This window comes from Rhea americana, unplaced genomic scaffold, assembly GCF_003343005.1.
Source record: "Rhea americana isolate MKP2758 unplaced genomic scaffold, rheAme1 scaffold_298, whole genome shotgun sequence".
In the NCBI taxonomy this organism is placed as follows: domain Eukaryota; kingdom Metazoa; phylum Chordata; class Aves; order Rheiformes; family Rheidae; genus Rhea; species Rhea americana.
The window spans coordinates 57,407-83,911 of record NW_028186421.1 but is presented as its reverse complement, the minus strand read 5'-3'; the positions used below and the strand labels follow the sequence as shown (position 1 = coordinate 83,911).

The window sequence follows — 26,505 nt, the reverse complement described above, 5'->3', positions numbered from 1 at the left end:
ATTTAGTAACCCAGGAATGTTCCCAGTTCCAGTCAATGAGCTGTTAGTTTTGAACAGATTAAAGATTCAAATACATTTGAATTGACAAATGAGAGCCCTATGACATATCAAATGACTATGTGAAGAACAGATCTGGACAAACAACACCCAAGGAGATTGTGTTAAGAGTGTGAGTGAAGAACTATTTTTATTATTGTTATTTTCTGTTTTATTATTTATTACTCTACTGAAGCTCAGTAACAGCCTAGGATTTCAGACGAAAGGAGATAAATAAAAATTGGGTGAACAGTGCCAAATACAGTGACAAGCTCTTTTGTTAGAGTTTTAAGGAAGCATTTTTAAAAAGATAGTGTGGCTGCTTTGAAAGTTATTGAACAAATGAGATGTTGGAGAAGCTGCACAGCTAGATATGATACAAGATAAACTCCGAGTCCCTCAGAATTCAATTCTTAACTGGTATCTGGTGTCTTCTGCAATCTGACACAGCACACTTGAACAGATTTTTGTTGATTTAATTTCAATTCATGAAGTAACTCTAGGCTATTTCATAAAAGAACTACCAAAGCAGTTCCAAAAGATCTTTTTTTTTTCTTTGAAAAGCATTACTTTTGGAAACAACTTCTAAATTCACAAATTTCTTTTGACTTCATTTTCCATACTAATACAACAGAATGGAAACTGAGCAAGTAGCATTTATTAACAGAGTATCAGYAGCATTGCCAGGAGCTGCGAGGAAAGCACACATCACTGGCCCTAATGGCAAAGAAAATGCATCTACAATAAATTTTCAAGGAATCATTTGCCTGTGTATTCTCAAGAGCACTTCCCAGGCCAGGGCCACAATGAGTAAGAAATCAGTAAAGTGTGTTGGGTTATAATGCTGATGAATCTCCGTATCTAAGATTTGCACAGTTGTGTTTCAACAGCAGTATTTCACACAGTTGTGTGTGCACAGTAGCTGATGTGTAAAGTATACCTGTGAAGTCTTGATAGAGTTTTGCCCATCATCATAACTGAGGACTCTGCTGCTTCTATCTCCATCACTGATACATACAGCTRAAGACAACCCGCATATAATACGAAGTCCAGTCTAGTAAACAAGCACTGCATGCTAAGAGTTTGCTTTCCTCTTTTGTGTAGACTGACAACATAGAAGAACCAGGTAAAGTTTATGCCATTGCACAACTTTACGTGAGGGTGAATCTCTTCACAGTGAGAGTGACGGAGCACTGGAACAGGTTGCCCWGAGAGGTTGTGGAGTCTCCTTCTCTGGAGATATTCAAGGMCCGCCTGGATGCAACCCTGTCTAACGTGCTCTAGGTGACCCTGCTGAGAGGGGAGGTTGGACTAAATGATCTCCAGAGGTCCCTTCCAACCTTACCCATTCTGTGACTCTATGATTCTATGAACTGCAGACACTCTGGGAACACACGGCTTATRTTTAGCCTATTAATTTCCATCTTCATGGACTTAATGCTTCGCTACAATAGGAAGCTGATATTTTTGATTATCAAGCTGATAATCTGTATTTACTATGTATTTTTCAAATTTTAGTTTAGCTAAGTCTGAATTGACTTTRATTTGCGTAAGCTCTACTTTTGTTTTCAGTATTAGCCACAGATAAAGCACACACATYGCTTAAGTCACCAGTATACATGAAGATCTTAATATCTTTTAGTGACTTCACCCAATACTGTCCTGATAAACCTTATGAAATATTCCTGAATTGTGTGGTATTTTCCTAATGGAAACAATGCCATGTTCCATTGGTAAAAAGTGATTAGAAATTACTGATTACTTGAACTGGATTAACAAACTATTTTCAAAAGAACTTCTTTTGTACCTTGCTGCCTCATGAATGTGTCTCAAGCATCACAAAGTGCTCTACAGACTACTCCTTGAGCAAGCTTGCTTCTTGCTGTGCAGCTGGCACTAGTTATTCAGATTTCAGAAACTCTATTAACTCAGCTTGTAAATGCCTGCACAGTGTAGTGGCACTCTTCCCAACAMAGAAATTGTCTTCTCTCTCCTTTCCTCTTCCAGATACTCATAAACAGTCTCTCATGGAAGCCACTCTGTTGTAGTCCAGGAAGATATTATCTACGTCAATCCAGCTAAATAAGGAGAGTGAGATGAAAGATCAAATCTTCAGTAGAATCAAGTGAACTGCAGAATCCRTTTATTTTCCTAACTTAAGGAAAGCCAGCATCATTTTTATAAACTTTGCCTCAACAATTATTTTTTCAAAGACTTTCAGAGGAACATCATCTGTTCATTTCTCAGCTTTCAAAAATTTTCCAGTTTAGCTTTCAGCAGCTATTTCCATTTACTGCATTACTAATGAGAACAACTAATGCATAAATTATTTGCTTTCTCTTTAAGAAGCACTCTCTCTTCATCCCTTTCTTTTCAGTCCCTGTGAGTTTCAGTATGAAGTTCCAAATTCAAACCTCAAAATGAGATCAATGTACTAAAAGACAAATTATCAATAAATGCTATATCAAGAGATCATGTTAATAGGAATGGACTGGTTATTATAGTTACCTAATTGATCACATTTGCAATATTCTCTAGAGGAAACTCAGTTTATTTCCCATGACTACCTTGCTACTAGAGCAAACTACAAGTATAAAAGTCATTTAAGAGCTTGATGTACAAATCTCACCACTTTTCTGAAATATTTAAACTTTTGTGAAGTTTTATGGTTGAGAAAGATTATTTGAACTGAAAACAAACATTACAGTTTTATGTTTCTTAGTGCACAAATACAATGAAAGAAGTTTTTTTTTCCTGAGTATCAGATTTCTCTAGCAGGTTTCAACAGTTCCCACCTACTCCTCACTTCTTAATTCATCTTTTACAAGTTTGCTATTTGTTTAACTTAATAATTTGAGCCCCTCTTTACTAGAAATAGATCTTGCATGCTTTCAGCTAATCTGAATTTTGGCTGAGTCAAGTTCTGGGATTTTTTTTGCAGAAACTACAAAATGGAGAAACATTTTTCCTATGAGATCGTGCAGACTTCGAGACGACAGGTCTATGCTGGCATGCCAGTACTCCATGAGTCTGGGACGGAAGAAAGGGTTTCACTGCAGACCGGCCACAGCTGACGACTTTTTATTTGTGCCCCGGGGAACACCAGAATCACCAAAGGCCTGGGGGAAGGGTCTCTCCCCCACCCGGCCCATTTGCAATACATGTCCCCCACCTCTCCTGCCTGTGGCTTTGCARGTGCCACCCAGCAGGGAGTATACCTTCAGCACGGTGAAAAAGCCCAGGCCTGCTAAGTGTCTTCAACAAGACGCTGCCCAGGCAGGTTGTGGAGTCTCCATCCTTGGGGACCCCGAGGGCACACGGTCCTGGGCAAGCTCCTCTGGTTGACCCTGGCTGAGCACGGGGGTTGGACCGGACAGGCCAGTCCAACCTCAGCCAGTCCGTGATGCTGCCGTGAGGCCACCTCCTTCACTGCGAGGGGTGGAAGGGCACGCAGGCATACTTCACAACRTAAATTAAGCTAAGCCTCGCAAAGCCCGTCGGGCGCCAAAGCGAATAGAGGCTTCCAAAAACCCCTCTTCCACTCTCCACTCCTCCCTGCCGCGCACAACCCACACCCACGGGGGACAGCAGCAGCCTGCCGTGCCCTGCCGCACTGCAGCCAAGGGCCCCGCGCCCGCTCCGACCCRGCGTCGGGCGCAGGGGGAAGGCGTGCCACCCTTCCCGCCCCCTGCACTCCCCCGCACCTCCGCCCTCGGGAGCGGCACCGCCTGGCAGCCCCGTTCGGGGGTCTATGGGGGACCAGTTCCCCTCGCACGCTCTCCTCCACCCCCGCGGGGCAGGCACAGCCCCACCAGCCACGCGGCCTCCCGCTGCCGCCTCCTCCACTGCCTCCACGAGACTCTCCTGGGTGCCTGGCCGCTGCGGAGCAGATCAGACTCACTAAGGGCYGGGGGTATCTGTTCTTGCCTCAGAGCCAGAGGGGACAGACCACAGCGATGAGAGCAGTGCAGCTGTAGGCAGAAATACGGCCTTTACCGCCGGGCCGCGGAGCTGCAGCGCGGCTCTCGGCGCAAAACCGCCGCCGCCGGCCCCGCGACATGGCGGCGGGCCGCGGAGCGCCATGTTGCGCGGAGGGCGGCAGCGGCACCTAGCGAGCGAGGAGCAGAGTGCGGCCGCGCCGCGGCCCTGCGGCGGCAGCAGGGTGAGCTGCGACTTGGGTCGTTATKTTGGTTTTGTTGTTGTTTTGGTTTAGTTTAGATACAGTAAACACTGGCAGAAGCTCTGGAGCCAAAGACAAATCTGTGACATTGCTGAAGAGTTTCTTCTCTGCAGGACGATGAGGCGTCGTGAATTACCGCAGCTGGAGCTGTCAAGGATTTAGCTCCAAGGAAAGGTAGGCTGCTTTCTCCAGTATGGGGGAATGGTAACCAGGCAAACAAATCTGTCCAGTCCAGCTTTAAGTCCAGACTTAAAGTAGGTGAGACCCTGCACATCACTCAGAGGCAGAGCCTTACAGCAGATAAGTGAATTACAGTGGAGATAAGAGGAAAGTGATTCAGATTTCATGATTTTTTTTTAAATGATGAATGAGATAATAGTCTTCTGTTTCCAGTTAGTCTCTTTTTATAGTTAAATGTAGGATTTTTTTTCTCATAGCTCATATGCTTGACTTAGAAATGAACCAAATGTAGTAAGCTGTAGATCGTTGTCTTCTGCTTCTTTTACATTATTTGTCTTTCAAGCTATGTGGAACCATCACTTTAATGTTGCAGATAGGCATTTGTCYATCATAAACGCTGTTAGGATTAGTATGCAAAATATTAGCAACAGAGGAAGTTTGTGTGATTCACTGTTCCTTCGGGTAATCAGTTCATTACGTGACAAATCAAAAACTCTGTGCCTCAGCTCCTCTCTCRCCGATAAAGAGATAATAACGTGTGTTTATCTCACAGACGCATTCCGGGGATCTGTTAATTACTTTTATATCTTAAAATTGAAAAGTCTACAAAAAATGTGAAGTATTACCATTAGCTTATTATCATTACTGGCACAGAACTGACAGGAATTCTCCTGGCTCGATTTCAGAAACTTGTTTACACACCAGACTTGTCCCTCTTGGGGATGTTTAATGGCCACTTTTGTTTCCAAATTTTTTTTTCATACTGTCAGGATGAAGATACTTCATTGCATCACAGGTCTTTTGGTAAATGTCAATTTATTGTCTTTCAGTAAATGTCCATTCTGTTGTTTTCATATTTTTCCACACTTTCACTAGGTCCATTATTTTCTTTGCAGATCTTTCAAAAAGGTGAAATGAAGTTGCATTTAGAAGCAATGTCATTGACACATCAGAGAGCATCAATGTAATAGCTATCAGTACTTCATCTCTCCTTTTTTGCTGTTTTTTTTTGCTGTTCTAAGATGCTGGTGACCACAACAGATTGAAAGCCTTAAAAYAGAGAAAACAAAATAGTAATAGAAGATTTCAGTTACCTGCAAATGACTTGTGCTTATCATATAGGCTGTTATGCAGACTGCACACTTGCATATTTCATACTTAATTATGTTTTGGAGCACTTTTTCAGAAAACCCACAACAGAAGGTTAATCTCAAAATCATCAGACCTTCAGTATATGCAGGATGACAATCACAGTAATACTGACCATATTCTCCTCAAATTTGACATCCCGGAAGAGAAAAATAAAGGGAAAAAAATCTCCTAAAAAAGAGCAACGTGAAGATGAGGAAGATAGTTAAAATGAAATCAGAAAGATCAGCTAAAATGGTAACATGATTATAGGTAACAAGGAGCTCATTTAGAAACACAAGCAAACAGTTACATACACCGAATTAAAAATGATCCTCTGAGAATAACACAGGAAGGCAGGCAAGACAGGGAAAGATATCCAGGAAAGTTAAAGATCGGAGTAGAGGAGACTTTTAGATGTTAAAAAAAAATAGCCTTCCAAAATTGGAAGCTATGTTCAAATGGGGAAGATTTAGAACTGCAGAACCCTGGTGATTGAATGTAAATCCAGAAGGCGGCAGATCAAGAAAATGAGGAAAAACTGTAGAAGCATAAAAACAAGTCAATGGACTAGCAAATTATCGAGCAGTTGAGAAGAGAATGTCACTCAGGAAATCTCACCCAAAAAAAAAAAAAAAAAAAAAAAGAAACCTAAATGAATTATTTCCATGGTATTCACTTTAAATAAAGCGAAGGAGACTTGCACATTGGACACACTCTCTGCAGAATAAATCTGGGGAACTGCCTTTAAATGAAATACCAGTACAAAATAAGGACAGTCAGTGTTTATAACAGGTCGATACACTGATAGCAATAAAAGACACATACTAGATGTTACTCAACCAGTGGTTCTAAAGAATTTGAAATTGCTCTTTGCGGTTATATATAACCTGTCATTCAAAAACACTTCAGTGCTGAAGGAGTGGAAAGCGACAAATACAACATTAGTTATATAATTGAAGGATTATTCAGGATATGCGTGGTTGGATACTTCTCTCCTAACCATCCATTATTAGCCTCCGTAAGCAGTAAGACAATTTATTAGACAAACTTCTGGCCTGAGCCACTGTAATAATTCTTACGTTCTTCTACTTCCATTGTTACTCATGACATAGAGTTCAAGAGAACTGAGCTGGTGATTTCTAAAACATTGTCTTGAGCATGGCTCTGTAATATACCTTTCAAATAAACATTTGTTGCATGAAATATTTTCTAAAAGGTTCATGACTCTCTCAGCTATTRCTTATGAATCCTGATTTTGGAAATTGTAGTGCTTGAGCAACAGACTGATGTCTGTATCAGTGTTTTCAAAAAAGTGAGCATAGTGTCACCAGCTTTTGAAAGATACGAAGAAGCTAAATGTCTAAAACTGAGTGTTTTAGAGGGCTATAAAAATTGCTTCCCTCTTTTGCATGTGTYCGCTGATACAATTCCTCCAAAGCTTTTCCTCTACTCTCCTAAAATAGTTAGCTAACTTTTGTCAGCGACTGAGCAATTTTGATAGTTGATGCTAGTATTTAATTCTGTCCTGGAAAAGAAAATGTAGTTTTTTGTAAAATGTCACTATGTGGATTCTGCTGAAGAAAATATGCCCTCAAAATTCAATGCTTGCTTACTCAGTGATTTTCCAATATTTCAGGGACAAACCTGAAATATGATTTTTATGTAATACTTCCATAAAATATTATCTGTATGGAATGGTTCTTGGAGTACCTCACCAACCAACCAGAAAACACTTGTAAGTAACACTAAGAGCCAGCAATACACTCCATCAGCACTTAATTCTAGCTTCATTTACTAAGAGATGATCTTGAGATATTCTATACCAGTGCTCTAATAGGACCTCAGAAACATGAGAAATCCATACAGATGGATGTTCTGAAAAATGTTGGATGTCTGACTTTCTCATAYTTTAAGATACTGCTTTTCCATTGATTCAGGTGGTTAGCAAGTATCTACGGCTATGACAAATTGATTGCATTAAAATGAATTATTTACCTAGTACAGGTGATTCATAGATTAGAATACCAGAAAAAATTATTATTGCCTACTTTAATCAGACACCAGAGACTGTAAGACTTTTCTGAATCAGTTCTTGTTAAGCTGTTCCTTTATCATGTCCTTTGATTATTTTATAAACGACTACTTAATTCCAACCACCATCAACAGCGGAAAGAAGCATCAGTTTCCCATCTTATTTTTGTAGCTTTGGCTTTGTTTCAGAAATATACTTTCTTATTTCCTGCAGGATTTTTTTTCTGGTCCTTTTATTGCTTCTCACCTAAAAAAAAATCCTTTCATCTTTGCTCTTGCAACTAAGTAGTGGRCCTCCAGCACCATCTTAATCTCTAAACCATACTGGCAATACAGAGCAGCTTAATTTCTCCTTTAAATTAAGAAGGAGACTGAGAACACCCATTGCTAAACCTATAGAGACCTATCACAGGGCAACCAATAATACTTTTCTGCATAGCAGCCCTCTAATCACTGTACATTCAACTACCTTGTCACTTACTCAGAGACGTGTCTTCTGATTAGTTATCTGCTGATTTTTTTCTTTATAGTTTTCTACTGTTCTGTCATGTCTGTCATTTCTCAAGCTTTGCAGGAGGAAGCCAGCTGTCTTGTTAAATCAACAGTCCTTTCAAAAGGAAGTTAACTTCAGCTTTCTTCTAACAGATAAGCCTACAACTGTCTGAAATAAACAATGTACTCTGTATCTAGCTACGTGACTACAAATGCTCTCCTTCTATTATTGTCATTTATTGTAGAAATGAGAGATAGCTAAAGGACAGGTGTCATCAGAAACATTAACTGTTAGCTCAGCACTTCTGTTTTTTCCCCCGCAACTGTAGTTACAGGGTAGAGAGCAGCTGAAGAAACAGTTTCCTGCTCTTACTGAATAATTCAAAGCAGAAAGTGTAATGCTACATTTAAAACTGCTAGTGGAATTGGAATAAACCAGTTTATAGTATTTTCWCTCACATTCCTCTCAAAAATATTTATGGGTTTTATCTTCTAAAAATATATTGGAAAGCACATTTAATAGCTACTTACAGAACTATAAGCTTATTTCACTGGGAGTGTAGTAGACTATCAGGAAGGCTTTCTAAGAAGTTTCGGTCTATCTTCCCAGTGATCAYCATTAAAAAAAGTTCCTGGAGTTCAATATATAATCAATTTTTAACTATTTTAACTATTTAACTATTCTAAGCAAACTCAGTCTCAAAAAGGCTAGTGTGACTGTTTCTAACATGTGAAACAGCATTATGACTRATTTAGGTAGAAATTTAAGAGATTCTTCACTTACTCCCTTAAAACTGAGGTTCAGTTACTGGRTATTCTTGAGTATTATTGAAATGATTTTTTTCTCTGAAAAGCTAAGGAAGGAACGCTATTTAAACAAATTCTGCTTAAGGTGATATCCTTTCATTTGACTGGATTATGTTTATTGAAAAGGTATGAATAAGTATTAACATAAATTAATARTTGTCACAGCCAAAACAGCCAAGACAAAAAGAGACACTCTGAAGCAAATTAGTTGTATTCCTTTAGATGTAAAGGACATTTTCCTGTCTTTTGTCCCACCAGTAGTTTGCAAGTTATTTTTTACTTTAGATACCAGATATGTTACTCAATTCAAGTAATTTGAAAATAATGTATTTTTATTAAACCAAAGAAAATTTTATAAGAATAATAGGAACTATTTTTAGTGAGTCTGCTAACTTACACTCTTAGTTTCGTGTTATTTCTTCCAAATTGCAAATAGTATTATATCRCATTGGTTTAATTTTGAGTAAATAAAAGTTTATGTAACTAAACAACCTTCACATTTTCAATTCTTTAATAGAAGGTCTAGAATGTCCTTTCAGAGAGAATTTGCTATCTTAATCTGTAACTAAATTGTATACTTGGAAGYAGAATTAAACTTTCCTACATATCTTGGCAACTTTTGCAGTTTTGCGTATTTTGCATTTTCTAAAGAATATCGCTTCCCTTTAATATTTAATGCTTATAAATTGAAATATTTGTTCTAAAAGGAAAATATGAGGTACAGATAGGAAGTTTACAATACTTAAAAGTTGATTCAAATTCACACAAGGAGAGAGTAATGATCTCAAGTTTTGCTTGTATCCTATACAACTGTTTCCTAAGAAGCGTGTTTGAAATTTGCTCCTGCAAAAATGCAGATTTATAGGTTTATTTGCTCTTACTAGGTTCTCCTAACTCTAGTCAAGTGTTCTATGCTGCACATCATGCAATGACTGGCAAGATTGAAGCCTTACATAAACATAATAGATGAGGTATATTGAATGAATTTAAGTATAGTAATTTGTGACTATCATGATGTCCTCTAGCTATTTTTTCTTGAGAAAATGTCTCAGGAATTGAGACATCTGTTGTGATGGATTTTGCATGTCAAATGTCAGTCCCAACCAGTGATTTTTGATATTTAAATTGCTCTCAGGTTTTGCAGTGGCATAAATTGCAGTTATACCAATGCTTTTATCAGTGAAATTTGCCACAGTTTTATAAATTCAATGAAGTTTTTGGTTATTCTGTCTTTTGGATGTGTCCCACAATTAAACAAAATAAACTTGTGGTTACAAAGCTATGATAACAAATATGTATAACCTTATATTTGACAGATGAGTAACTTACGGACAAAGAAATCTTTTCAAATTACATCACTTAAAGCACTCATTATTTAGTTATGCATTTTTATTATGAGTTGTTTTGATAGTAAACATTAATCTGCTGCTTTATACTAAATCCATTAAGAAACTAATCTAGAATTATTGCCCACCACAAGCAATCATTACACAGAAGTAGTCATTGCAGTATTTGATACGTTCGGTAATTTTTCTGTTTTATCTTTGTTTTATGCTTGCAGTAGGAAAGTAGTGAGCAACTGCAAGTGCCGTTTATTTCAGCAGAAAATGCAAAGCTAGTTCTTTCAACTATGATACATCAGAGAGAGGTTTAATTAGTATAGCACTCTAAATGATAAATCTTTTTTGTGGTGTGTTGCTTTCCATGTTCAAAAAGACATGAATTTAAGTCCAAGTAGGGTCTTCAGCATAGTGTTGTATTATTGCATGGGGATTATAAGGCAATACACAAAAGAATGGAGATTTACACACTCTGTTATRGGTTTTTGACATTTTCTAATAGTCTGGATTTTTATGGCAGTGTTGGAAATCACATAGCAGAGAAATGAAAGAGAGCTACAAGTTTAAGATCATGAATATTCATTGGATCAATTAGCAAATAAAAATGGAAGCTGAGTTTTGTGATAGTGTTGCAGCTGCCTGCCTTTTTTGTACTACAGTATGCAATCAAACTCTAAATAAATTCTTTCTCTTGATGATAAATTTTCATTATACTGTTGTCATCCTTAATTTTTCATGTATAGTCCTCTGTAGAACTTCATGAAAAAACTTCATTCTTACCAAATTAAACCAATTCTTTATTAAACTGACTACTTATGAAAATGTTTTAAGTTCCAGTTTAAGATTCTTAGTCTGGGATAATATTATCCTGAATCAGTTCCCATTTGAGCTATAGACAAGGCTAGAATTGGAATTTCAAAAATATTTGCTCTATGTAAACATATGAAAAAATGTCATAGGAGAAGTGTCCAGGTGTGCCACTCTTCCTTCTAAGATCCTGACCAGAGATGATGACAGGATTCCTCTTTAAGCTGCTGGGATGACGTGCTATTATATGTCTGTCTAGGTAATAGCCGTCAGAACCGAACTATCAGAATTAAAAGCATGAATGGCCCTTTTTTGAAGAAAGGAACTTTAAAAATCATGTCAGTGATGACTATAGTCTATTCTTGTCAAACAACAGAGTATTTTATGTTCCAGAAAATGGGGAGCATGAGTACTTCAAGGGAAACCATCAGCCCCTGTCTTCATACAGGTAAAGATTACATTTATGGCTGGCTGACAGAAAAAAGGTTGGCTGTATGTGCTGTACATTCAAATTTGCCACCCTCAAGCAGGTAGATGTTAACAAATTTTGCTAACGTTTCCTTCTATTCTGGCATGTAGTATTATGTTTACTTTCAGACTTCTGCAAATTCCCATGACAAAACATGCGCTTGTAAGTGTACAGCAGTGCTTCAAAGGCTCACAGCACTCACTGTGTGCATGAATTGTGAGTATCTCAGTGCCYGCCATCAGCTATCCCATATGTGGTAAACAACAGCTGGAATTCATGTTTACAAATGAGAAAATACAACTCAAGTCTACTAAGGAAGTTAATATATTTATTTAGTCTTCACTCATCTTGGCTTACTAAAGCAGCTGTTCTTGAACTGTACTAATAGTGTAGGTATTGTATGTGTTACCTTAGGAATGTCAGCCAGAGCTGCTAAGGTAGGATGTGCCTGTGCATATGTTCAGTATTTCCTAGTTTAGGTAGTTTTCATTTAGGTACAAACATGAAGATCATGAAGAGTATAAGACCTGCCATATCTAAATCAGCTCTAATGTGTTCTTGAAGCAGTGAGTAACAGCTGTAAACTGCACTGGATAGTGACTCCTTTATTTGTGAAGCAATTGTCAACCGTTTGTCAGGACTATATTGCTGTTTCAGATGTAAAGCACCCTCAGTAYATTATTCTGTGTTGTTACTGGTGTGTTAACAACAACCTGGAAGCAGTGGCTACAGTCTAAAAGCAATATACTCATGTTTCCCATGAGTCACCACATATACTGCTTTAATACTTTTTGCTTTTAGGCTAATGGTGTTCCCAAGTGACTTGTATGTAGAAAATGARCTATATTGCTAAAAGAGCCAGAAGGAAACAAAGGCAGATAGTATCTTGTATTTATATGGAACTTGCTGAAACCTGGAAGACAGCAGCTTACAGTGAAAATTACCTCTCTATAAACAGCTTGAAACTAAGCAGTTGAACTTAACAGTTCCAGCTTGGGGACATGACCTCTTCTTAAGCACACCAAAGAATGCATTTAGGAGGTTAGATACATATTAACAAGTAACTTTTGGAAAAATACAAACCTCAAGAGAGGGGGAGAATTAGTGGTTAGCTCGTTGCAGAGCAAGCATTTGTTCCTTAGGAAAACTGGAGAGAATACTGTCAAGTTTAACATTCCATTTCCTTTTTAAAAACTATAAAGTTCAAARTTCTGTAGAGAACTTCTGGACTATAAATCATTATTTTTACAAAGCATTCTTTTAATTTTCCTAAGGTCTGCTCAACACGAAGTGATACCTACTCTGACTTCTCTGAGCTGAATTGATGCTGCATATGGTCATGATCACTGGGAATTAATAACATTCCCTGAGACACAGAAAAAGGTAAGCAAAATTATCTACATGAATGCAGGAGACATTGCTCATCTGCAACTGTGGTGAATTCAACCAACATTTATCTGGGGTGGAATTTGTCATTTGAGTAAATTACTTTAAAAAGCTTAAATAGTCAGCTGATSAAGCCATATTTAGAGCTTATTCTCATGTTAGCAGAAAGAGCCAACTCCTTTCCATTGGGATGAACTCGCTGAGGGAAATGGTTTTCTCAGCCCTCAGCTTCACTAGTCATCAGCTGTGCTGAATGTAAGGTGATACTTATCTACCACCACTGCCACCTCAACAGACATCTACCTTGTGTTGATTTAGGGAAGAAGGAACTTACATAACATGTGGGAGGAGAGAGAAAATACTCTTACAGATTATTGTCTTCACTCGTCTGTACCAATGTTAAGATGATCTACTAAACAGTATAGTGATTCCAGGAGCTATGTTATGTTAAGGTAGCTAACTAAATCAAATGCCTACTACCAGTACTCTCTAAGAAGTAAGTGAGGAGAAGAAAGGGTGCTGCTAGTACTGCTAAAAGATATGCAAGTGCAATTTCAGCTATATAAGACTCTGGTGTACTACTCACATCTTAAGTATTGTATGTGGTTGTGGTCTCCACATSTTAAGAAGAACATGTAGTTAGAAAAGGTATAAAGACAAGTAAAATGATTAAGAGATCAAGAATCTGCCTTACGGGAGAGCTACTAAAATGTACGCAACTGTTATTGATCAAATCCTATGGTACACAGTACACTTACTGAAACTGTAGGAGATTGAAGAAAAGGAGTGCCCTTTTACACAGTGGGTAATGAATTTCTGGATTTTTTTTTTCCTCAGAATATTATAGAGACAGACAGTGTCAGTAGATTCAAAAGGGGGTTATGTAAATTTGTGGAAAACAGGTTTATAAGCRTGTACTAAAGGGAACAGTTACGGTTGTACCCTCTAACATTGTTAATCTTAATGATGGTATATGCTGGGTAGGTAAGGGGAACAGAGCACAGATAGCACCAGGCTTGAAATAGCCTCTGTGGTGTTGTGACGGAGTGCTGGGCTGGATAAACCATTGCTCAGAGACAGTAGGGCATTTCTCAGTCCTTATAGTCTTCTGCTCTGGATGTCTTTTTGGATATTCCTTTGGTTTTACTTTCCATCCTTCTCTTCACTTCCCTATGCAGTTAGATACCCAATGCAGACAAAAAGTAAGCCGAAGAACTTTGCAGGGTTTCAAACAAAATCTATGGAAAGAGAGAGAATTGCCTCAAAAACTACCTCATATTTGTCAGTTATGACCAAATTATTGATCAGCCTAAGCCAGGCTTTGTGCTGAAAAATGAAAAAACATGTAAATTTTGGGGGAATGTAATGATCGTTAAGAAGCATTACMTAGTTGTTTAAGCCTGTCATTAGCTCAATATAAGGATATTTTGATTTATATGCATTTGAGGGTATGCTTGCAAAGGAATGTGTTATTCATGACAATATAATTAGGTTTACCCTCCAGTAAAAGCTAAATCTTCCCCAAAAATATTTTTTTTATTATTATTGGAAGTGTGATATATAATGATAGAACTTGCTCCTGAGATGGATGGATGGACAGATGGATGGATGAATGGAWTAAAAAAAAGAGAAAGAAAGAGAAATAGTGAAGACAAGCTGTAATGAAAAGTTTTGTTAGATTTTCTTCTGTTCTTATGCCTCCTCATTTATAGTGTTCACTGAAAAATGACATTTAACAAGACATTAGCATTAATGTCATGGGTATTGCATCATGTTTAACTGAATCAAAATATCTCTTCAAGTAAGTCATTCTACTTTACATAAGAAATTTGAGAATATTTCTGCTCTATAACAGAACTGTTACTTACTTTGCTAATAATTTTAAGTCATGTTAAAATATACACATAGCTCTTTATTGTTAGATAAATATCATTGCAAGTTAAAGGGAAATTGCAAAAGGGAAATTATTTGAATAAACAAAAGCAGTCTTGCCATGTGTATGGAAATGTCTCTAAATATGCCCTTAAAACTAATTGTTCACCAGCAAAGTATGAAAAAAATACATATAATTTGAATTTGTTTTATCCAGCAGGGGGCAGCAGTGGTAAAAATGGCATATTAAGTAGATGATTACTATATCATTTTTAATATAACGTAAGTTTAAAATGGTAAAAATAGGAAAAAAATCAGTATTCATGCTGATAATCATGTCAGCATTTGTTTTCAGTAAGAGAGATTCTCAAACCTAATTTCCAAATTCAGCATTTCAACTTTATAGAAAGATCACTGAATCTTCTACCCAATTAACTTTTTTCCTTCTTTGAACAAATGAAATAAAAACTGGTTCTGAATGACAAGATAAGAATTTTTTTCCTGAGATTGTARATTGGTCATTCCACAGACGCATTTTGTTATGGATTAATTCATTACATTCTAGTGGGCAATATTGTATTATATGGCCTCTCAGTTAGTGAAATCTTTTTTCATAAGCCTAAAAAAGGTTTGGAAAGTCATTATAAATTAAACCAGTAGCAGATCTAATGAAGACTGATTGTGTCAAATGGCTTTGCACCTTTTGTTTTTGATTCTTTGTTTTGAATAAGATGGCTTGTGGCATTCATGACATTTCTCTTATGATTTCTTTCATGCCTGTAGCTAAATCTTAGGTCTGCTATTTTCCTGCAAGTGGATACTGGTATCTTTGAGATTTGTACTCCTCTGTCAAATATATTCAGAACTGGCAAAATTGTTTAAGTCTTACTGGAGCAGAATGTGTGGGCGTATGCRTACAGAGATAGGGAGGGACTCAGCTGGCAAAATGTAGCTTATGTTATAGATATCTGCAACAGAGGCGTTCTCTCCAGACTCTCTTAACAGTCAAAGGAGTTAGCATAAATATAATAACAGCGACTAGAGTGCAGTTCCTCTCCTCCAAAAGTAGTCTTCTAGAACAGGACAGATAAATCACCTCTTAAAATGCCGTTTTGACTTGCMCATTGACTATATAGTGAGTCTAGGAGTGACTAACCCAGATAATTACTTAAGTGTATCAAAACCAAAGTAAATTCTAGACCTAGTGTAAGTTCAGTTCTAGATAAGGCTGTTTAAAAGTATAGATATGTATATGCTTATAATAATATACAGATGTTCTACCTCTAGAAGGAAGTAGTGTGTGTAACACTGAGGTATCTTGATATTTCCTCTACTGTGTCAAACCTAAGCAATTATTTTAGTTAAAGCTTTTTACATCTGCCAGATAGGACAGCTTATACTTAAGAATACTAGAAGAATTGGCTACAGAGCACCATGAACCATTCATTTTGCTTTTTTTAAAAAACACAACCTGGAACACTGGGAAATTCTAGGGAATGGAAGATAAGCTAAACAGGATGACTAGGTAATCATAGGCCTTTTCATTAAACATTAATCCTAGCCAACAGCAGGGAAATGCCACTATAGAATGTTGTCAGTAAAGAGATTAAAGGAGGTAGAGTAATTAATACTAATCAAGATGATTTTATGAAAAATAGATCTGGACAAACAAACTTTAATCATTTCTTAGTAAGGCTATAAATTTGGCTGGTAATGGTAACAATGCAGAAGCTTCCATTAGTCTTTCAGCTGATTCCTGAATGACACTGTGGTTAAGAAAAAATCACTTTATGGGATCCCATAAAACAACATTGACTAAATAAAACATGTAGTGCTTGCAAGGAGTAGCCGCCTTAAATGGAGAGAACAGGCTTTCAGGAACGTGTTTTTGACCCAATGCCATTCAGTGTTTTTCTCAGCACTGAAAAGTGTATGTAAAATCACTAACAGAATCTGTAGGTAAGGCAGAAACTAACAGGGCTGGAAACRGTGGTGGAAACGTTGTATGAGCGTTCATTGAGCAGTCAGAATTTTAGCAATCAAAGACTCTCAAATTCAACAAAAAAAAGTAAAGATCAGACTGACAAGATGAAGATCAGTATCCTGGAGTGCTCTCCTGCTGACATGATAGATAACTGGCTGAAACTGAGTTCTTGATACAGTGCTGTAGTTGAGATGCTGAACACAGCTTTTGATACAAGTAAGTAGATAGTGGTATTTTCTTTWTGTGTGATCTTAGTGAAAACCATCACTGAAATAATATGTGTAAATTCTAAGAACCAGTAAGATATGTGGAATGTATTCAGAAAGAGCTATAATAGAAATTTAACATATTGGAAACATTTTGATACTACCAATTAATATTTTTACATTATCCAAGAAAGGATTAACATATAATGACAATGGTTTATGTTTKTAAGAGTTTTTTTACTGTATTGGATGCTTAGTCATGCTGAAGGTAAAATAAAAAACATGGTACCTGAAGCTAAACAAATTGACGCTGGAAATAAGACATATACTTGCTAAAGGTGAAAATAACAAAGTTCTGACACAGCTTACCTAGTGATGAACTATATTCTCAGATTAAGGTTTTGATAAGGACTGAATTTCATATTTAAAGTTACTTTAGAAATTAAACAAGGTATGAGCAAATTTCTGAAATTCCTGGATACAGTTTTTTGTCTTGCTTTAACACAAAACTGTATGATTGTAAATATCCCTTCTATCCTTAAAAGCCGTGAACTGGAAGACATAGGTTGAAATCTTTCTTTATAACTAAATAGAAGTTATATATGTAACACTGAGAAATTTCTTCCTGCAACTGTATAAGAGAAGCGTCTAGCTTTTCTTGAGTTTTCTGAAAGGCATGTTGTTTTCAGCAATGAATGTTTTCAGACTGAATGTTTTTGAAATATGGCTTAGGCTTCAATAACAGAAGAGTGTAAGCCTTACAATGTGGARCATCTTCAAGATAAACAAATAGCTTTTGGGTGTTAACATTAGAAAATTTGAAAGGACCAGATTACTTTCAATCTTCATTTGCTATCTTGATGAAAATACAAGTTTGATATAGACATGTTACAGTTGCCTACGTAAGAGGAACATAATTAGAACTAAYGAAAAATTCAGGCAAGCAATTCTTAGAACAGTATGTGGGAGAAATTACAGGTACTACTGATTAGTACTGGATTGTCTGGGTGGTAAAAGTTAGTAATCAAAGCTTAAAATATCAACCAACCTCCAGTGAGAAATGTTGTTACAAATACTTTTACCTGATCACTTGCAGCTGAGGATTATAAGGCTCTCCATGCTTGATAAAATTCAGAGCCCACCAATGTGATTCAGAGCCTACCTGTCCCACTACCAGGTGATTTAGAGAAAATTCTCCTCTGGTACCTGACAGAGACCAGCTTCAATCTTGAAACAACATTCTATTTTATTTGCAAAATGTATCTACCTTACTATTTTTTCTTCATTTATACCTACTCTTTATCATTATGTTATGGCTAAGATTCCTAGATAGATATTACCTACTAAACTTAACAAGGATGTCTTCATATGCATATCGTTAACACCCAGATGATAGCAGTAGTGAACAGTTTCATAAAGCAGCATCCTCATATCATAAAAAATGCCAACATTATGGTTGTAATAATGACATATGTTTTTATGTATAAATCTAGTTTCCTCATCATACAGTTTCAGTTWGCTAATATATGTACAAAACCTATATATATGTTTTGTAAATTGTTCTGTGCATGATAGAAGGAAAATACCTTTTATTTGTAATAGAAATGGCATTCTGTTTAGACTGAAATTTGCATCCCTGCCATTTGACATCACCAACAAGAAGGAGGGGTATTGTATAATTGTACTGACTCTTGCTTACTGCAGTAGTGGTGTGAGCTACACGTTTTTACTTGTGTGTTTTCTGTCATCCATGGAAAACCTGATGGATGCCTGTTTTTCAGATAATGACGAACCATTTCAGAATGTATGGGAGAGGCAAGGGTGGGGAGGGAGAGAAAGTGTTGGGAATTGAAAATAGTTGTCTAACATGCTTTATTTTATATTTCTGTGCATATTAGCACACTCTGCTTGAAGAAAATAGAAATATTGTAATATTGCAAGCAATTTTGATACTTCTAATTCATAACAAGTACATAATAAGTACATAATACTAATAAGTACAGGAAGAGTTCTGGAAATCTTCTAAGACCTGATCGCCAGTACCCCGGTTAGAGAAGATCAAATATTGTTGAATCAGATTCTAGAGAATTAGAATTCAAAAGGTTCCACTGAACATCTTCATGACAAAATTGTTACCAGAAACAGTGCAAAGGCTCCACTATTTTTGACATCAGAAGATCAAGATCCTTCAAGTGAGTTCCCCATTAATCTTCATGACATAAGTATAGTATCAATTGCAAAAAAAAAAAAGTGTATACTGTAGCTTGGTTCATTTTCTGGGCTTGGCAGAGAGTGTTCAGGCAATGATCTGAGGGTTTTTTAAGATGATTAACAAAGGAGGAATTGAAGGTCCGTGCTTCAAATTTGCATTCCAAGTCCAGCTAGTATTTGCATTAACTGATACCATCTATTTAATTCAAAAGTACAATCAATGTCCATTGTAAATAGGTTAGATAAAACAAGTAGAAACCAGAAAAAACATTTGAGAATGAAGCCCTGGTTATGCTGTTGTTGTTAACTTTGAAACTTCAGGACATGAGATTAACAATTTTGTGTTTCTTGAAGATAGTCTAAAGAGAATTAAGAGTAAAATTTTCCAAATAAGTAATGTATCTACTCTATGCCTTTATTTCGAGTTGGAGTTAGCTTCTTCAGACGTAGCTGATCGTGTATATATTTTTAGTAACTTCTAGCTAAATTTGCCAGAACAAATAAAAATATTTATGTACCTGGACAYTGTCTGAGTACAATAAAATAAATTGAAAAAAGTGAGAAAGCTTTTCTTCTCCCTAGTGTTTGGATCCAGTGTCATTGCATATTAAGTTAAAGAATTTCTTACAATTTACATCTCCATTAGTTTTATTTATTAAATATACTTTCACTACTAGGAAGAATAAATTCTGTATTTTTGTTAATTTCTACATTTCTGTGAAATAAATGTTTATAACTGAAAATCTCTCATTTTCCTTTTGAAGGTTACTGAAGAGGAACTAATTAAGAAACTGCAAGGAAGGAAAGACTGGATGTTTCTTAATGATTGATATTCTGATTAAAGGAGACACAGTAGATTGAATCTTTCAGGACTTCACTATAACATCTGTGTTGTACCAAGTTGGAAATTACTTTTTAAACTGAAAGAGATGGAAAAATTAAAGGTGGGTAAAAACCTAGAGGATTTTGCATTGTTTTGCAAAGGGATTTACTGATCTGGAGGGAAATTACCAAGGTGATCCTGCAAGATTTGAGTCTTGGGACCACCCTTGTCTAATACTTTCTTAAATGTATTTGGCATATMGTTTGCTGGTGGCATTGGATCAGGAGGCTTCAGATGATAATTAGGATTTCATGTAAAATAATTAGAGGCCTAGAATTGTAGACATGGGATAAAACATAAATAGTACATAATGAATGGGTGCATGTTTAAGGGGAGTAATAAGAATTTCTCCTTAAGATGGAAAATAGTGGAGGGGAATTAAGACCTTGATGCACCACTCAGCTGTGGGACCTGTGAATCACAGAATGGTTGAGGTTGGAAAGGACCTCTGGAGATCATCAGGTCCAAACCCCTTGCTCAAGCAGGGTCCTTTACCTGATGACATAATTCATCGACAACAGTGCACCTCCTGCAGGAGAGCTGACTGTCAGTCCAGGCCTTCTGGAGAGGCCCCAAGCACTCCCTGCAGCCTGTCAGGGGGTCTGTCTGGGTCGAAGCTTCTGACACAGCTGATGCAGCAACTCCAACAGCTACAGGCAAATGTGCTTTGCAGCCTGTCATGACCGTGTTTGTGAAAGTGGGCACTACTAAGATTGGAAAAAAAGATGTCTTCTTGCACCTTCCTACACACCTTCTCTGCAAACTGCTATGTCGTGTGAGGCATGTCGATTGTCCAACCATGAAAGAGGCAAATGCAATCTGTGCATCTATTTGACCAAGGATTTTTAGGAGAGCTGTGAAAATACTAAAATTATGGCAAATCATTAAGGGTACTTCGTCAGGCATTAGAATATGGTTATAATCACACATGCTCAACAGATGTATTCAAGTATATGCAGAAAAAAGTCTGGTGTCATAATATAAGAAACAGAATAAAGTAGATTCCCTACTGAATTAGGCCTGATTTTATTTATGCTGTTTCGTATTCTTTGGCTATGTTTCATGTTCCTTGTATACCTTCATGTACTGAGGACATAAACACATAGTAAACTGTTTATGTATTTTAGAGAAGAGGTATTACTGACCACCATGAGAAGATCTTCCGTATGTTTTTTGAATATTTATTTACAGGAGAGGAAAACAGTAAAGATGCGTAAATACCTCACCTTAGTAATAGTTACTTATTTTGATGATTCTTACTATAATAAACACTGAACTCTCAATCTATTTCTTCCACAGGACAAAAATCCAAACCACACAGTCAATGACAAACAGATGCTAGATTCACTAACTTAAACTGCAGCAATTCTGTTCCAAGAATTAGTGATACAAAGAATTCTGTGGCCAGAAGTGAAAGGAATGAACAGTGTGTCCTCTTGATGAGAAAATAAGAATTGTTCCTAAATTGGATAGAACAGTGCTACAACAATGTATGATGTGTTAACTCAAACTGTATTTACAAAGTTAAAATAGTAGTTGATTTTGTATTTTCCTTATGTATTCTTAWAGGCTAGCAAAACCCAAGCATTTATTTTAAGGGTTACGTAGGTGCGTTCCTTGTGAATACTGGTGTGTAGGTTATTTATGGATGTACCAATAAACAACTTTTAAAAGTCAAAAACTTTTTTTCATAATGTGTGACCGTTTTTCAAGATAACAAACTCCTCTCCTGCTCTTTTTACCAAACCTTCAAATAGTGGATATYGTACTGGGTTACATGGGGAGGTCAATGAAAAAAGGTGGAAACTAAGCTCACTGCAATGCAATTAAGTTTGTATTTGGTTAAATGTAGTTGTTTTCTGTCCGTACTAATTCTTTGTTGTCGTTCCATTGTAGGATTTTCAATTTAAAAATGTTTAGTTGTTTTATTAGACTATTACTTGCTGATCTGTACTGTAATACTGTGTGATATAATTCTTCACCAGGGATATTTAAGTTTCTTRTATTCAAAAATATATAATTGGGGCATAAATGCTTTGGACTAGAAGAGACACTTAGTAAAATCAGCTCATTTTTTTTGAGACTAGTGTCTTTAGARACCTAAAGGAATGGAGACAAACAGTACTACATAATAGATTCTGATAAGACTAGAGGACATAACCCAACGATAGCTGATGAAAAGTTCAATAACTCGCTTTCTGCATATAATTTGTCTAAAAACAAAGGAGAGAGATGTGAAGCTAACATGATAGCTGAGTAGCTGTAGTTGAATGTTTTGATCACTTCAGTAAAGTTAGTGGGCTACAGAAGTTCCTAAAGATGAAGAAAGAGCATATTTTTCCCATATGTTTTTGAAGTTTCAAATGAACAATATAGTATATATCTTTCTGAACTCCCCTCTTTTCTTACCCCAGAGACACTCCTACTGTGACTGAATTTTTGTTAATAATGAAGTTATTGTTGAATATCTTGACAGTTAGCTCTGCACTCCTTTTTTTTCTTTTTCTTTCTTTTTTTTTTCCTTTAAACCAAAACAGCTAGATATTCAGCAATGGAGAGATTGGAGAGATCATGCAAGGGGAAAGTTTGAAGAAAGATGAGTGAATTGATGAGATTTTAGATCACACTTTACATATAACTTTGTTAATCTGTATAAGCTTTCATATCAGGAACATCTTAAAGGGAGCAAATTCCACAGATAAATTCTGCAGTATGTAAAAAAGTACTTCTGAAGGTACACTTCTGAAAGCACAAGAGGCTTTGCTAGACTGGAGAGGGAGTAATCCATGAGTTCTTTCTTTTCAATTTTAATATACCTAGTTTTTCAAATCTTTCCTAGAAAACATTCTGCTGACTAACGGGTGCATATAGCAATCTGGGCCTAATATAGGGCTTGCTCCATATATATATRTGTGTGTGTATGTATGTATATATACATACATAACTTAGATAATAATTTAGTTAGCATTCTTTTTTTAGTTCATTGAAAATCTTAATATAAATGATATTGTTAGGATTGACATGTGAGGACTGAAGCTGAATAGACTGGTGATTTTAAAGGACTGACATTTTGTATTGTAGCACTCCAGCATTCATACGTTGGCAAAGATGCTTTATATATTCAAATTCTACATAAATTGCATACAAAATGAAGTCCTTTCATATGTCAGTATGCCACCTATGGCTGTAATTATAGCAGTGTGTGCACGTCACGTTAATAACATGGAGGAAATCTGAAGTACCACAGGATTCTCTTCTATTTGCCATAATTGCTGTGATTAGTAAAAAGGCAGAAAAAGCATTTTCTTAGTCCATCCAAATATGTTATAYAGTATTTAAGAAATGAGAGTTACACATAGTTGCTTTTCTCAGTAAACTGTGAAGTTCAGCAGGGGTCTTGCTAAAATGATGCCTAAATCCTCTCCCATTCTGCTTTACAAGTGAAATCAGGCTCTTTGCMAGGTTGGTAGAGGTCATAGGAATGTCCTTGTCATCACAGAGGTATTTCTCTAAAGAGTTTTTCTATTCCTGTATCATTTATTCCCTGATCCTTTCAAAGACAGTAAATTGCAGGGTGCAGTCATGACATTTGTGAATGGGCAACTTGCTTTTGTTCTTCCATCAGGTATGTGGGTGGGAGAAACAACAAGATAAGCTGCAGTAAAGTCCTACTGGCTCACTTAAAAATAAAACCAAATAAATAAAAATTTTGTAACCAAAGAGAGTTTCCTACATGTGCTTATCATGTTCTGTGTATGATTGTGCCATGTGTAAATTGCCTTCACTCCTACTCACTGCAAATGAAAGTTAGCGTATTATCCTAACTTATGATCGTATTGAAATTGAATTTATGTGTGAAGAAAATTTAATATGCACTATCTAAAGTCATGAACCCAATCATGCAATTACATAAGAATTTTGAGAAGTTTCCATTTTTATCACTCTTTTTTTCATCTTAGCGGTTCTGTTACTCATTTTTCCTGGGACATGTACCTGTAGCTGCCACCAATTAGTTACTGTCTTGCAAGTGTTCCTTCATGGTGTATCTGTTCAAACTGATTTAAAATGGTTATATCTGAAAATCCTTGACCTCAGATCCTTACTCCAGTGTACCAAGTTATTTATGGTGTAGAATGGAATTAAAAAAAAAAAGTTTCATTTGTTCATTTAATCAGGAAGTTCATCATAGTTCTGATTTTGATGTATACCATCAGTCGTGTTAGAATGACAGGCTGCTTTGATTTGAGGGCTTCCAGTACCTCTGAGGGCTTTTTCTGTCACACATACTGTAATTCTGTAGTAAGCAGAGAATCACTGGATTATACCTGTTGTACAGAGTTTCTGCGCAGACCTTGTTTCTCTTTATTAAAAACCACTGAGATATATACAATCAAATTTAAGTCAAAATGTCAGGAATTGTTACAATAAATGAGAATAATAGCAATAGCTGCTTCTTGAGGTTTTGAGGCATTAAACTGTGTCAGTGGATCTTTTTCTGTATGTGTATCAGTAAAATTCTAATAGGTTTTTAACTACATGGCTCTGTTATTTTCACTATCTCATTTTATCAGTTGGCACAATGTCAGTGTGGGTAGGTGGTATGGGAATAATGCTAATAAAGAAATGTTTGGAAAWAGAAATTGGTTTTGCAAATTACTTCAAAAGCAGTAATAGCATTAAAAACCTGTATAGACAGAAAAAATCTATGATGATGACTGGATGACTGAAAGTAGAGGTAATGCTCTGAAGTCGGGGTAAAAGCAGAGATTTAAGCTTGAGTCACCATCAGTTATATTGCCATCACCGAGAAACTCATTTATGAGTCAGAGAAAAAAGTTTGCAGCAGTTATTCCTACAAGGGGATTTCAGTTCTGCTTTGAAATCAGCCACAGTAGCTTGTAACAATTATTATCTGTTGCTTTTTAATACACTATACATTCACTTTTGTTATCATTACTGTGTAGTGTAAATGTTAATGTAAGATATTGCCAATATTATTATGTAAATCAACAGCTTTCAATGGTTACAAGTCATCAACTGTGTATAATTATATAAATAGATAAACTTATTCTGTGTTATTTAGAAATTGAGCAATCCCCAGGCTTAAATGCTAGAAGCTATTCCCTCATTATCTAAGTAATTTTTTTTATTAGTGGAATGAATGTGGATGTAGTTAGCTTTGTTTCACAGTGGGGATTATACGGAGACTAGAGAAGATGCATGTGTTTCTGCCTTTTTGGTCTTTATATGGAAAAAATAAAGCAGGGTTTTGAGATGGAAATTCTGATACTTCCTGTTTGCATAAAGGTGAAGGTTTAGAAATTTTAGTTTAATAAAAATCTCTATTTTGTGAAGATAAAAAATAAGTTTTGATAAAAATGTCAGCGTTTCCTTGCACTTGAATAGCTAATAACAGGACTATTTTTAAAACACTCAGCTTTGATCACACAAGAGTTCGTACATACTTCCATGTGCTTGTACCTTATATTTGTGAGAACATTTATTTACATTTTGCATTTCACTGAAGCTCAATTTCATTTTTTTTATAGTCAGTATCAATTGGCAGTTCCCAGACTTTAAGCTGAGGTAGTTCCCTTTGAGCTTACCACCTTGTAGGAGACATTACTTGCATTTTAGTACCCAGGTTTTTGTCAATCTAGTTTCATGGAGAATTATAATATTTCCAATACTATTAAGGTAAGCTGGCTTACTGCTACACAGGATTTGAAGAGCCAGCTGAGATAATAATTCTTCATTACTACACTTAAGGTTTGGGAGGTGGGAGAATGATGCTTCTGGTGTATCTGTTTCTGTGAAATCCATCAGTCATGACATTTTTCACTAAATTCCAATGTGAGAATATTGTAATAGCATGCTGAGATAAATCTCAACTTTGTAGCAGCATTCCTCAACAAATCTGAATGAGTAGAAAATATTTTTTTCACCAGTCTGAATTGTTGCAGCTTTTTTAATCATCGCAGATGAGACACAGAATGAGTGAAGATAAAAGGGCCTGTTCTCTATGGACAGTGTTTTCTTAAGAAAAGTAATGTTTTTCTATGGAACTGCTTGAAAAGATTTTTATTCAGTTTTCATATTTGCAAAAAGAAGTAATGTTTTAATGAAAAAAATGTAATATTTTGATTAAAAATTCAACTATTTTGTAGAATTGCTCTGATAATGCAGTAAAGTAGAGAATACTTAGAGTGCCTGCACGTATTATCGATCATAGTGAAACAAATTTTTCAGTAGATGTTATACATCTTGACATCCGCTGAAATAAAGTGGGGACTGTTTACATAAAATGATAACTACTAAAATGATTTGCTAAGTACATTCAATTATGTGATGCTTAGAACTTGCCAAGAAGAACATGTACTAATTCCTATCCACCTCCATTGTTACCTTAAGAGCAGCTCTCTCCATAGCAACTGAAAACTTTTCAAGGCAGCAATAAACTAATCCGCTCCAGCTTCCAGAGAACCATCAA

At 36.2% G+C, this 26,505-nt stretch overlaps 1 long non-coding RNA gene across 2 annotated transcripts; it reads left to right on the top strand.

The window, feature by feature from the left end:
* The first annotated feature begins 4,160 nt into the window (after positions 1-4,160).
* Positions 4,161-24,702, top strand: LOC146593338 (uncharacterized). 2 transcript variants are annotated; one of them, XR_014896411.1, is made up of 5 exons: positions 4,161-4,390; positions 11,398-11,452; positions 12,748-12,856; positions 19,897-20,076; positions 21,315-24,702. It is a non-coding gene; the product is annotated as an uncharacterized LOC146593338 (long non-coding RNA). The 2 variants fall into 2 exon arrangements; XR_014896410.1 differs by lacking the exon at positions 11,398-11,452.
* Positions 24,703-26,505: the final 1,803 nt, after the last annotated feature.